Here is a 14081-nt window from a genome sequence, read left to right as displayed (position 1 = left end):
CCAGGATATCTTTCTGAAAGCATCCGGAAGGATTTGGAGGCGATAGATTGAGGGCGGCATGGTGGCACAGTGGTTAGCACTGCTGCCTCACAGCGCAAGGGACCCGCTTTCAATTCTGGCCTTGGGTGATTGTTTGAGTGGAGTTTGCACATTCTCCCTGTGCCTGCGTGTGTTTCCTTTGGGTACTCCATTTCCTCCCATAATCCAAAGATGTGCACGTTAAGTGGGTTGGCCATGATCAATGGGCAGGGTTATGGGGATAGGGTGGGGGAGTGGGTCTGGGTAGAGTGCTCTTTCGGAGGGTCGGTGCATACTCAATGGGCAGAATGGCTTCCATCTCTGCCGCAGAGATTCTATGAAAGCGGCCACCTTCACAGCACTGGTAATGCATAGCCACCAGGTCCAACCAGGAGCAGGCTTTCTTCTAGGAGGCACCACTTGATGCAACCATCTCAGCCTCTGTCTGTACACCTGGTTCATGAACAGTCACTTGTGGGCAACAGACACATGGGCACACCATCACCTGAAAGTTCCCTTCTAAGCCACACACCAACATTACTTAGAACTATAATGCCATTCCCTCATTGTCGCTGGGTCAAAAGCCTGGAACATTAGGTGATCTGTAGCGGTTCAAGAAGGCAGTTTTCAGGAGCAATGAGGGTGGACAAAATACTGCTGATCTTGTCAGTGATGCTCACATTCCAAAAAAGAATAATGAAAAATTGAATTCTGCTGTCTCTCCACAGCGGAAGCCGGTAGATGGCCTTCCCACCCCAATGCCAATTGAAGCCCGGTAACACCCATTTAAGGGCCTCATCCCTTCACCACTAGTATTCAACCTGTGGCAGGCAGGCACTCCTGGAGGGATACGTCATGATCAGGCTCAGCCCCTGATCAAGGGACCTAGTATTCAGAAGGAGAGGACCTGCTAACCAACACCCTTCTGGCCTTATTGCCAGAAGGCTGTGGCTGTGATGCAGAACAAGACCAACAGCACGGGTTCAATTCCCATACCGGCCTCCCCAAACAGGCGTTGGAATGTGGTTACTAGGGGCTTTTCACAGTAACTTCATTAAAGCCGACTTGTGACAATAAGCGATTTTCATTTCATTTAATTTCTTCCCACCGTAACTAGTGATCTCTCCTCATGACCCCCCAACCTGCACTCACTCACCTGTGGCCAGGATCCCTCGCTCAGGTAGGTGCATTATTGCCAGTTTCCCCAGTGGTGCCGACGGCAAAGAGGAACTGCTGGACTTTGATTGGCCATGGTGCAGAGGAACTTCCTCTCCGTGTACTTGATCCTAAGGAAGGCCTGCCACTAGCCTGACTGGTACTTAATATGGCGGGCCTTTCCCAAAGATGTTGGCTCTCACCATCTCTCGGAGCCGTTGGTGAGACTCCTGTCATTAGGGGAGGCTGTGGCATAGTGGTATTGTCGCTGGACTAGTAATCCAGACACCCAGGGTAATGTTCTGGGGTCCCGAGTTCGAATCCCGCCATGGCAGATGGTGAAATTTTAAATCAATAAAAATCTGGAATTAAAAGTCTAATGATGACCGATTGTCGTAAAAACCCACCTGGTTCATTAATGTCCTTTAGGGAAGGAAATCTGTCAACCTTACACGGTTTGGCTTACATGTGACTCCAGATCCATAGCAATGTGGTTGACTCTTAAATGCCCTCAGGACAGGGCAATAAATGCTGGTCCAGCCAACGATGCCCACATCCCATGGTCAAATAAAAGAAAAAAATTGGTTTAAATTCACCCAATATTTTTAATTAACACAAAATAGTCTCTCATCATAAGTACTCTCAATAAATCCTTTTTTAAAAATAAATTTAGAGTACCCAATTATTATTATTTTTTCCATCAAGGCAAAGTGGGAGGAAGAGTTGGGAGAGGGTATGGAGGAGGGGTTGGAAATGGATATTGAATGGAAATCGCGTATTGTCACAAGTAGGCTTCAATGAAGTTACTGTGAAAAGCCCCTAGTCGCCACATTCCGACGCCTGTTCGGGGAGGCTGTTACGGGAATTGAACCGTGCTGCTTGCCTGCCTTGGTCTGCTTTCAAAGCCAGCGATTTAGCCCTGTGCTAAACAGCCCCTGCAGCCCCTGGTTCTGGTGTGAGGTGCTCCGGAGGGTGAACGCCTCCACCTCGTGCGCGAGGTTGGGGCTGATACAGCTGAAGGTGGTGTACAGAGCGCACCTTACAAGGGCAAGGATGAGCCGGCTCTTTGAGGGGGTAGAAGATGTGTGTGAACGTTGCGGGGGGGGCCCCGCAAACCACGTTCATATGTTTTGGTCCTGTCCAAAGCTGGAGGATTACTGGAAGGAGGTGTTTAGGGTAATCTCTAAAGTGGTGCACGTGAAACTGGACCCGGGCCCTCGGGAGGCCATATTCGGGGTGTCGGACCAGCTGGGGTTGAACATTAGTGGGGTTCAGGGCTGAGGGTTGGGGGGAGGGGGACTGTATGTGTTAATGGTGACTATGGGTGATTCCTGATTCCTTTTTGTCATTTGTTTATGTTAACATGCGGGCCAATATCTAGGGTTTGGTGGGAGGATGGGATCGTTGTTATTGATATGGGGATTGACATTACATTCGTTACTGATTATTGTTTATTGTTGGGTGTAAATTTGGGAGAAAATATGAAGGAGAATTTTTAAAAAAAACTATTTTAATTATTATTTTTTCCAATTAAGGGGCAATTTAGCGTGGCCAATCCACCTAACCTGCACATCTTTGGGTTGTGGGGGTAAAACCCAAGCAAACACGAGAAGATTCGAATCCGGGTCCTCAGCGCCGTGAGGCAGCAATGTTAACCACTGAGCCACCGTGCTGCTCTAACAAATCTTTATTTGTTCATGGAATTTGGGGATCTATGACTAGGTCAGTATTTATTTCCCATTACTAATTGCCCATGAGAAGGTGGTAGTGAGCTGCCTTCTTGAATTGCTGCAGTCCATGTGGTGTAGGAATACCCACACAGTGGTTAGCACTGTTGCTTCACAGCGCCAGGGTCCCAGGTTCGATTCCCGGCTTGGGTCACATTCTGTGTGGAGTCTGCACGTTCTCCCTGTCTGCATGGGTTTCCTCCGGGTGCTCCGGTTTCCTTCCACAAGTCCCGAAAGACGTGCTGTTAGGTAATTTAGACATTCTGAATTCTCCCTCCGTGTACCCGAACAGGTGCTGGAGTGAGGCGACTAGGGGCTTTTCACAGTAACTTCATTGCAGTGTTAATGTAAGCCTACTTGTGACAATAAAGATGATTAAAAAAAATAAAATTATCAGAGTTGTTAGGGAGGGATTTTAATCCAGCGACGATGAAGCTGTCTGCCTGTGGAAGAAAGCAGCTCTGAGCATTGAGTATTTTAAAAAAATAATCTTTATTAAAGATTTTTGGAGAAAGAAACAAAGTTATAGACCAACTCTTCCAAGAATTGTCCATCTCTGTCGGATTGCCACGCCACTTCTTTTATGCTGAGATGGAGCTCCACATTTAAGATCCAGACTTTCAAATGGGGCCAATTCAGAAATGACGTGCAAACCTGTTCTCGGAGCCCTTCCTCGTGTTGCAGGACTATCGGGGTTCCAAACCACCCCCCCATTTTATTACATTAGATATGGTATTTTGTTAAATCGTAGGGTAAATCGGTAGGGTACAAGCTGGGGGTTGCCAAGATGGGTTGGGTGAAGGTGGTAAATAGGAGGGTGTTAGGTGACAGGATAGTGAGTAGTAGGTGCCAGGGTCAGTGTGGTGGTAGGTGGCTGGTCATAATGGCAGGGTGACTAATGTGGTGAGGTCGGGTCGGGGTGGCGAGGGAGTTCAGAGGTCAATGGGGAGTAGTTACTAGTTAGTTACTCAGCAGTTAGACATGTGTTTTTCTGTCTAAATATTTCCTGGGTAACTATACGTGAGTCAGAACTCTCCAACTCTAACTCAAAGTTTGAGACCTTTTCGAAGGGTTCTGGATGCAAGGGAATTGCCCATCGAAAGTCGAAACCTCTACCGCACACACGGGGAGGATGTGCAGACTCTGCACAGACAGTGACCCAAGCCAGAATCGAACCTGGGATCCTGGAGCTGTGAAGCAATTGTGCTATCCACAATGCTACCGTGCTGCCCCTGATGGTCCTACCACCCCAACCCTCCTCTGACTCAGCCTGACCCTCTGACTCCCCCTGATCCAACCTCACCCATCCTCGCCACCCTGTCATCCTACCCAGCCTGCCACCTACATTAGCCAATGTTTCAGGTCGATGATCTTACATCAGAACTGAAAGAAATTAGAAATGTAACAGGGTTTAAGCACGTATGGAGACTAGGAACATTGTGATATGGTAGGAAAGAACAAGAGCAAATGGCTGTGGTAGGTTTGAAAGCATGACTGATTAAATGACAGAAAAAACAAAATGCAATTCATGGAGCTCGTTAAAAGTCATGCACAATCAATCACAGTGGTTAGAACTGTTGCTTCACAGCTGTAGGGTCCTAGGTTCGATTCCTGGCTTGGGTCACTGTCTGTGCGGAGTCTGCACGTTCTCCCTGTGCCTGCGTGGGTTTCCTCCGATTTCCTCCCACAGTCCAAAGATGTGCAGGTTAGGTGGATTGGCAATGTTAAATTGCCCTTAGTGTCCACAAAAGGTTAGGTGGGGTTACTGGATTATGGGGATAGGGTGGGGGTGTGGGCGTAATTGGGGTGCGCTTTCCAAGGGCCGGTGCTGACTCGATGGGTCGAATGGCCTCCTTCTGCACTGTAAATTCTATGATTCTAAGATGGGACTGTTGCTGCTGCCAGTTGTTTGTAGGGGAGGGGGAGAGAGGGAAGCGTGCTTGCCTGCAGTTGCCATGCCTGGGACTCATGCTTGTTACTGGCTGCCTTTCTGCTTATCGGCTGGGAGTGGAGCACGCGGATTTTGGTTGGCCTGCTGCCAGGCTGAAAGTGGAAGAGAACGGACTTGCTTTTGCAGTTTTGGACTGGATGGTGTCTGGAACCGGATACTGGAACTGTATCCCAATTGACTATGTGTACTGCTTGTCGTGATGTTGGTTTTGTTTTATTGTTGGAGGATTGTATGGGTATTATTGTATTTTTGATGTGTATTGTTATTTTGGGCTTAGTGGCTGGGTGCTCGCCAGTTGCGGCCCTCCTGCTTCTGTGCACTGGGGGTTGAGGGGTCCTTCCTGATGATAGTGAGGGGGAGGGGTGTTTTCTCTCTCTCTCTCCTCAACTGTGTGCTGTCTGTCCTTTTCCGGTGGACAGTGCAGCTTGCAAACGCCTGTTCACCGACGTGGGGCTTCTGCTGGAGCCAGGGTAGAGTGGGGGAGCATGCGCTGGCTTGAGTGCTGGCGGCTTTGCCTTGTACTTAACTGCTTGTCGGGTTTCTTGCGGTGGCTCTACATTCTGTCTTGTTTCTTTTTGTAAAGAGAGTTCTCTGTCCCTCCATGCCCCGTGTCAGTGCGTCCTTTTCCAGGGTCTGCGCTGCTCATTTGGGTACCTCTCCATCACTATGGGGCTACCATTAGGGCAAGGCGTTGGCGTGTCCTTTTCCAGGGGTCTGTGTTGCTAATTTTGGTGCCTTTCCACCAATGTGGGGCTACCATTAAGGAGGGGTGGGGAGAGGTGGCCATATGCTGGCTTTGCAGCTGGTGGTTTGTTTTGAAGGAACTGTTTTGGGTTGAACTGTCTCCTCAGGGGAGGGGGTGTTTTCTCTCTCTCTCTCTCTCACACGTGCCCTCCACCGATGTGTCCTTTTCCGGTGGTCTTTGCTGCTCGTTTGGGTGTCTTTTCCATTGATGGGGGGCTACCGTTGGGGCCAGTGGGAGGGTGGTGGCTTGAGAGCTGGTGGTTTTGTTTTTTTGTTTGGTGTCTTGTAAATTCTTTTAGTATATTACTGATCTTTGTGACTTTTTTAGAATATTGCTGATTTTTTTGTATTCTCGAGTTGTCACTAAACATTATATTTGTAGGAGGGGAAGCGGATGCTATACAAGCTCTGTCACTGTAGGGGGATCTTAACACTGTTAAATATAAATGCCAGTTTAAACTGTGTACGAATATTCTTATTTACACATTCAATTCAGTCAGCCTCTCCAGAGGTAGCCGAAAGTGCCCTAGTTAAACCCAAAAGCTGGTGTCTTAGAGCCAATTTCCATGTACCCTGTCATTTTCATTGAATTTAAGACCTGCTCACACCTAAATCCACACTTTCACCAATATTGCAATTCCCCTCTGTGTTTCTACCACAGATTAGTGCCAAAGGATTTGTGCATCACTAATAACTAATAGATGGGCAGTGTTTATTCATGCCACAAATGGGTTGGACTAGATTTCGGATAGGTGTGCTCTCCAAGGGAACCAAACAGATTGGTTGGAATGAGTAATTTGATCCAGTCATTGTCAAACAGGTTCCAAAAGCTCACAGAACTAACACTGGTGCGTAGAAAACAAATAGAGCGCACACTACCGAGTTCAAAGAATGCGCTCGGCTGAGTTCAGAAAACATGCAGCACTCCCACTCCCAATGTGTCCTGCACTCAGCACCAATATTTTCATTCACATCACACACAAGTGGAGAAATGAAATGAAAATTGCTTATTGTCACAAGTAGGCTTCAAATGAAGTTACTGTGAAAAGTCCCTAGTTGCCACATTCCGGCGCCTGTTCGGGGAGGCTGGTACGGGAATTGAACCGTGCTGCTGGCCTGCATTTGTCTGCTTTGAAAGCCAGCTATTGAGCCCTGTGCTATACCAGCCTCTGGTTCAGAAATACTAGTGTTACATTTTTGCTTTAACAGTAGAATTGCATTCGAGGAGAAGGCTAGGTGAACATGTTTGGGAGAAAGGTATAGATAGTTATGCTGATGGGGTTATATGAAAATTTGCATTGGGAAGAGACTCATGTGGAGGATAAACACAGGCTATACATTTTACACGAGTCACCATAATACCACTTCCTGACTGTCACTCATTATTATTTCCCAGCTTGGAATGAAACTAAGCAAAATACCACACCTGAGCTCAATCGTCAGAATGCCAATATACAAAAAAAAATACCAATATTGGTATACTGTTATTACTAATAATACCTATTATTTTAGATTGCGAAGCTACTGTTGGTGATGCACACTGAAGTCCCCCACCCAGCATACATTATCCTGTGCCCTCAGTGCTTCATCCAAGTAGTGCTCAAGATGGAGGAATACTGATGCTTCAGCTGAGGGAGGTTTCCATGCCCATGATGCCATGAGACTTCATGGGATCTAGAGTAGATCATAGAATCCCTAAAGTGCAGGAGGAGGTCATTTGGCCCATTGTGTCTGTATTGACCCTCTGAAAGAGCATCTAGGCCCACTGACACGGCCCATCCCTGCAACTCCACCTAACCTTTAGGCAATTTAGGCAACTTTTGGACACTAAGGGGCAATTTAGCATGGCCAATTCACCTAACCTGCACATCTTTGGACTGTGGGAGAAAGCCGGAGCACCCGGAGGAAACCCACGCAGACGCAGCGAGAATGTGCAAACTGATGCGACCATCAATTCATATGAGACGAAGAGTTGAAGTGAACAGTGGTTTTAATCAGCTAGATCTGTGCCTGCCTGCGATGCTCTGTACTGAGTGCTGCCTACAGGCTGCAGATCTATATACATCCCCCGAGGGGACGGAGCCATTGGCGGAGCCCACAAGGGCATCAACATAATACAATACAATGTAATGCAATACAATGGTAAATGATAGCAGTAATACATTCACCACACAAACTCCACACAGATGGTCACTCAAAACCGGAATTGAACCCGAGTCCCTGCCACTGCGAGGCAGCAGTGCTAACCACTATGCCACAGTGCCGCCCATTGTTGATGTTGAGAACGCCCTGGGCATCTCCCTCCCGACTGTATATCACTGTGCAACCAACTCTGGTGTATTTGTCCTGGACGGGACATACCCAGATTTGATGGCGTCTGGCACATTTTCTGTAAAGTATGATTATGTCGGGCAGTGCTTTCCTAATTTTGGCACCAGCCCCCAGATATTAGTAAGGAGGGCTGTGCAAGGTCAACAGGGATGGGTTTGTCATTGTCATTTCCAGCGTTTAAGTCAATGCCAAGCGTTACATCGGTTTCATTCTTTTTCTCTACAAGTGGGTGACCTGCTAGACCATTTAACAGTCAACCATATTGCTGTGGGTCAGTTGTGTATGAGCTGTGGTGAACCACGTATTGCTACCATATATATATTTACCGTTATTCGTCCTACTGTTATCCACCACTGTATATATGTTCACTGTTGTTCTTATTCACTGTTACTTACTGTTGTTGTGTTGATGCTTCTGTTGGCTCTGCCTGTGGCTCCGCCCCTCGGGGGAGGTATATAATTGGCAGACCTGTGGCCAGCTCTCAGTGCGGGAGCAGCAGCAGGCTGGCATACTTCTCAGCTTATTAAAACCACTGTTCTCTTCTACAACTCGACTCGTGTGAATTGATGGTCCATCAATTTAATAAGCTAAGATATCACAATGGACGCCGCTCTTAAGCCTGACCGACTTGAACTCGACCCGCAGGCAGCTGAAGCCACTGCAATCTTTGAGCATTGGCTAAGTTGTTTTGAGGCCTACCTCGACTCCTCGACCGACGACGTCTCCGGGGTGCACAAGCTGAGTCTCCTCAACGCTCGGGTGAGGCACAAAAAATTCCTATTAATCACAGACGCGGCCTCGTACGAAGAGGTGGTTGCACTGTTGAAAGGACAGTTCGTGAGGCCGGTGAATGAGGTGTTCGCTCGACATCTTCTTACCACGCAGCGTCAGCGCCCTGGTGAATGGCTGGCAGAATACCTGCATGATCTGAGGGTACTCGCCAGGAATTGTAACTGCCAGGCAGTTATGGCAGTGCAACACACGGAACTCATGATCCGAGACACCTATGTGGCCGGGTCCGGTCCAGTTATATCCGGCAACGACTGCTCGAAAGGGGTACCTTTGACCTCAAGGACACGGTACAGCTATCTACCTCGTTAGAGGTAGCATTCCAGAGTTTGGATGCCTTCACACCTGACCACGCGGCATCCTCGTGGACGTGGGAGATGCGGCCGTCACCCGACCCGGGCGTGTCCCATGCCTGTGCCGCGCGGCTGCCCGCCAACTCCGGGCGGCCGTTCTGCTACTTCTGCGGCCAGGGCCAGCACCCCAGGCAGCGTTGTCCAGCTCGGGACGCGACCTGCAACGAGTGCGGTAAGAAGGGGCATTTTGCCAAAGTCTGCCTGGCCCGACCTAAAGTTCCCAAATCGAAAGCCTGCCAGGCCCAACCTGAAGCTCACAGATTCTGCAGTGTGGCATCATGCCTGCCGGTACCGCCCCCTTCTGATGCGTCACCCACCTCGTGCAGTCTGCAGGGGGCCGCCAATTTGTCCGCCATCTTTAACTCCGCCCGCCACATGCGACCCGTTGGGGCCGCCATCTTGGCCGCCATCTTCGACGACGCCCGTCACGTGCGACTCATGGAGGCCGCCATTTTGGGACCACCCCGCTACCGCCAACCGGACCAGTCATCCGCAGCTCGGCTCTGTTACACTCGACCAGTCCTGGCCCCATCACCTCAAGAACTCTATGATGGCCGCCCAGGTCAATGGGCATGAGACGTCTTGTGTCTTCGACTCCGGGAGCATGGATAGCTTCGTCTATCCGGATACGGTAAGGTGCAGCTCCATCCAGATTTTCCCCTTGTCCCAAACAATCTCCTTTGCTTCCGGATCACATTCTGTGCAGATCCGGGGGTACTGTGTCGCAAACCTTGTGATACAGGGTGTCGAGTACGCCAACTTTAAACTTTACGTCCTCCCCCACCTCTGCGCTCCCCTCTTATTAGGACTGGATTTCCAGTGTAACCTCCGAAGCCTGACCTTGAAGTTCGGTGGACCCCTGCCCCCTCTCACCGTCTGTAGCCTCGCGACCCTTAAGGTTGCCCCTCCCTCGCTCTTTGCGAACCTCACCCCTGACTGTAAGCCCTCGCCACCAGGAGCATACGATACAGTGCTCAGGACAAGGCCTTTATCAGGTCGGAGATCCAGCGACTCTTGCGGGAAGGGATCATTGAGGCCAGTAACAACCCCTGGAGAGCCCAAGTGGTGGTCATCAGGACCGGGGAGAAGAACCGGATGGTCGTCGACTACAGTCAGACGATCAACCGGTACACGCAACTTGATGCGTACCCTCTTCCCCGCATATCTGACATGGTCAACCAGATTGCGCAGTATTGAGTCTTCTCCACGGTAGATTTGGAGTCCGCCTACCACCAGCTCCCTAACCGGCCGGAGGACCGCCACTACACTGCCTTCGAGGCAGACGGCCGCCTCTACCGCTTCCACAGGGTTCCCTTCGGCGTCACCAATGGGGTCTCGGTCTTCCAACGAACGATGGACCGAATGGTTGACCAGTACGGGCTGCGGGCCACGTTCCCGTATTTGGATAATGTCACCATCTGCGGCCATGATCAGCAGGACCACGACGTTAACCTTAGGAAATTCCTCCACACCGCCCAACTCCTTAATTTGACCTATAACAAGGAGAAATGCATTTTCCGCACAACCCGACTAGCCATCCTTGGCTATGTCGTGGAAAACGACGCCCCCTCCTGCAACTTCCCCTCCCCCACTGCCCTAAGGACCTGAAGAGATGCCTGGGGTTCTTTTCCTACTATTCCCAGCGAGTCCCCAATTATGCGGACAAGGCCCGCCCACTTATCAAATCCACCATTTTTCCCCTGACGGCTGAGGCCCGCCTGGCCTTCGACCGCATCATGACAGACATTGCCAAGGCCATGATGCACGCTGTGGACGAGTCCATTCCGTTCCAGGTGGAGAGCGATGCATCGGGCTTTGCCCTGGCCACTACTCTCAACCAGGCAGGAAGGCCCGTGGCTTTCTTTTCCCATACGCTCCATGCCTCTGAGATTCGACACACCTCTGTCGAGAAGAAAGCTCGAGCCATTGTGGAAACTGTGTGACATTGGAGGCATTATCTGGCCGGCAGGAGATTCACTCTCCTCACTGACCAATGGTCGTTTGCCTTCATGTTCAATAACACACAGCGGGGCAAGATCAAGAATGACAAGATCTTGAGGTGGAGGATCGAACTCTCCACCTATAACTACGATGTCTTGTATCGTCCTGGGAAGCTCAATGAGCCCCCAGATGCCCTGTCCCGCTGTACATGCGCCAGCGCGCAAGAAGACCCACCGGGCCATCAACAATGACCTCTGTCATCCGGGGTCACCTGGCTTCTCCATTTCATCATGGCCCGCAACCTGCCCTACTCCACTGAGGAGGTAAGGACCATGACCAGGGACTGTGAAGTCTGTGCGGAGTGCAAGCCGCACTTCTATCAGCCGGACAGGGCTCACCTGGTAAAGGCCTCCAGCCCCTTTGAACGCCTCAGCGTCGATTTCAAAGGGCCCCTCCCCTCCACTGACCGTAACGTGTACTTCCTCAACATCGTTGACGAGTACTCCCGTTTTCCCTTTGCCATCCCATGGCCTCGGCCACTGTCATCAAGGCCCTACACAGCATCTTCACCTTGTTCGGTTTCCCCACCTCATCCACAGTGATCGGGGCTCCTCTTTTATGAGCGATCAGCTGCGTCAGTTCCTGCTTAGTAAGGGCATCGCCTCAAGCAGGACAACCAGCTACAACCCCCGGGGAAACGGGCAGGTGGAGAGGGATAATGCAACGGTCTGGAAGGCCGTCCTTCTTGCCCTACGGCCTAGAAGTCTCCCAGTCTCCCGCAGCCAGGAGGTGCTTCCCGATGCGCTCCGCTCCATCCAGTCGCTTCTCTGCACCGCCACTAACGAGACCCCTCACGAACGTTTGTTTGTCTTCCCCAGGAAGTCCATCTCCAGGGTCTCGCTTCCGTCCTGGCTGACAACACCAGGACCTGTCCTCAGGAAGCATGTGAGGAGCCATAAGTCCGACCCCCTGGTCGAGAGGGTTCAGCTCCTCCATGCAAACCCTCAGTATGCATACGTGGCACACCACGACGGATGGCAGGACACAGTCTCCCTCCGGGATTTGGCACCCGCAGGTTCCCCAGCAACCATCACCAACGCGCCCACCCCTACACCGCCTATCACCATCACTCGAATGTGGCGGGACTTGGCACCGGCAGCCCTCCCTGGGGCCGTTACCACCGCCCCCGCCCCTACACCGTCTCCCTCTCCGTCAACACATCGCGATGACGCTGCAGATGACACACTCCCGGAGTCGAAGGTCCCGACACCCATGCCCACACCGCAGCCGGGGCTGAGGCGATCACGGCGTAAGATCAAGGCTCCCGTCAGACTCAACCTGTGAGTCCACTTCACCACCGCTGGACTTTTTTTCAAACTGGGGGTGAATGTGGTGAACCACGTATTGCTACTATATATATATTTACCGTTATTTGTTATTCGTCCTACTGTTATCCACCACTGTATATATGTTCACTGTTGTTCTTATTCACTGTTACTTACTGTTGTTGTGTTGATGCTTCTATTGGCTCCGCCTGTGGCTCCGCCCCTCGGGGGAGATATATAATTGGCAGACCTGTGGCCAGCTCTCAGTGCGGGAGCAGCAGCAGGCTGGCATATTTCTTAGCTTATTAAAACCACTGTTCTCTTCTACAGCTCGGCTCATGTGAATTGATGGTCCATCATGAGTGAATGACAATTGACAACTGTTGCGTGGTCACTATTGCTGAGTCTATCTTTTTAGTAGTGGTTCATAGAATCATAGAATTTATAGTGCAGAAGGAGGCCATTCGGCCCATCGAGTCTGCACCAGCCCTTGGAAAGAGCACCCTACACCCTACGTAAGCCTATGCCTCCACCCTATCCCCACACCTCCACCCTATCCCCGTAACCCCACCAACCTTTTTTGGACACTAAGGGCAATTTAGCATAGCCAATCCACCTAACCTGCACACCTTTGGACTGTGGGAGGAAACCGGAGCACCCGGAGGAAACCCACGGAGACACGGGGAGAACGTGCAGACTCCGCACAGACAGTGACCCAAGCCGGGAATCGAACCTGGGACCCTGGAGTGTGAAGCACCAGTGCTAACCACTGTGCTACCCCGTTCATTAAGTGAATTTAAATTCCGCTAGCTGCTGTGGTGGGATTCAAACCTCAAAGATGCAATGTTACTTACTCCAACAGTAAGCAGCACCTAATCCTGTACATACTAGACGTTTGGGCTTGATTTCCTTATCTGAGATTGAAAGGGCCACTCTGCTAAGCCTGGGTCTGGTTGCTGACTGGGATTGATCCTGGCAGTCAGTAAGACAGAGAATAATTCAGTTGGACAATAATACCGCAAAACCCTCCCGTTTTAGAATAAGCACCACTTACCTGATGGGTTCTGTGCTTGAAGGTGCAGCTTCTGCCATCAGGCCTCAGCCCACTTGTCTGTCCACTGCTGTTGCTAGGGTTCAGATTACAAAGAACTCGTTGCCATGGACGCTGATCTCACGATTTCCACGTCGCTGATTGCACCGCGATCAATGTGTCATCTCATTGCTGGTGACATTCCGCGGCCACTTTACACACATTCCCTTGTTCATGCTTATTAAAATGTCAATTGCGATGAAAGATTCACAAAACAATCGGAAAATAATTAATGGAAGTAAAATGTTCCGTACTTGATGACCTCCCGCCTGTCCAAATCGGAGCGGACGTTGTAATGAAACGTTGCAGTCAATTGTATTCAAATAACATTGTTTTCATGAAAATGCTATTTGTTATTTGGAGAAGGAGAACGAGTATAAACTAGGAATTTGATTGTTTTAACAGGGGATGCAAAGGATACCCCCGATACCCACTGCATCGGCACACTAAAAGCTTATTTGATGAATTAGAATGAATTTGACCAAGCAACATAACGACTAAAATGGACCATTTTCCAATATTGTCATAAATAAATAATTGAAGCGCAGATCGTGCTTAAATTAATCGGAGATTGTGGACTTCCGGTGGCGGCCGCATGGCCGGTGGCTTCTGCGAGAGTCTCTAGTTTTTGGACATTTCTGCCCGGTTTCAGGGGTA

At 50.2% G+C, this 14081-nt stretch overlaps 1 protein-coding gene across 1 annotated transcript in view; it reads right to left on the bottom strand.

The window, feature by feature from the left end:
* The window catches only part of cfap251 (cilia and flagella associated protein 251), a 276809-nt gene extending 263139 nt beyond the window's left edge, over nucleotides 1–13670 (bottom strand). Inside the window, exon 1 of the mRNA XM_072495300.1 lies at nucleotides 13389–13670. The gene's annotated coding sequence lies outside the window, so the exon portion shown is untranslated. The remainder of the gene's footprint in view (nucleotides 1–13388) is intronic.
* Nucleotides 13671–14081: the final 411 nt, after the last annotated feature.

This window comes from Scyliorhinus torazame, chromosome 1 (assembly GCF_047496885.1).
Source record: "Scyliorhinus torazame isolate Kashiwa2021f chromosome 1, sScyTor2.1, whole genome shotgun sequence".
In the NCBI taxonomy this organism is placed as follows: domain Eukaryota; kingdom Metazoa; phylum Chordata; class Chondrichthyes; order Carcharhiniformes; family Scyliorhinidae; genus Scyliorhinus; species Scyliorhinus torazame.
Note: the sequence above shows the minus strand (reverse complement) of the source record. Positions and strands in the feature narration are given on the sequence as shown.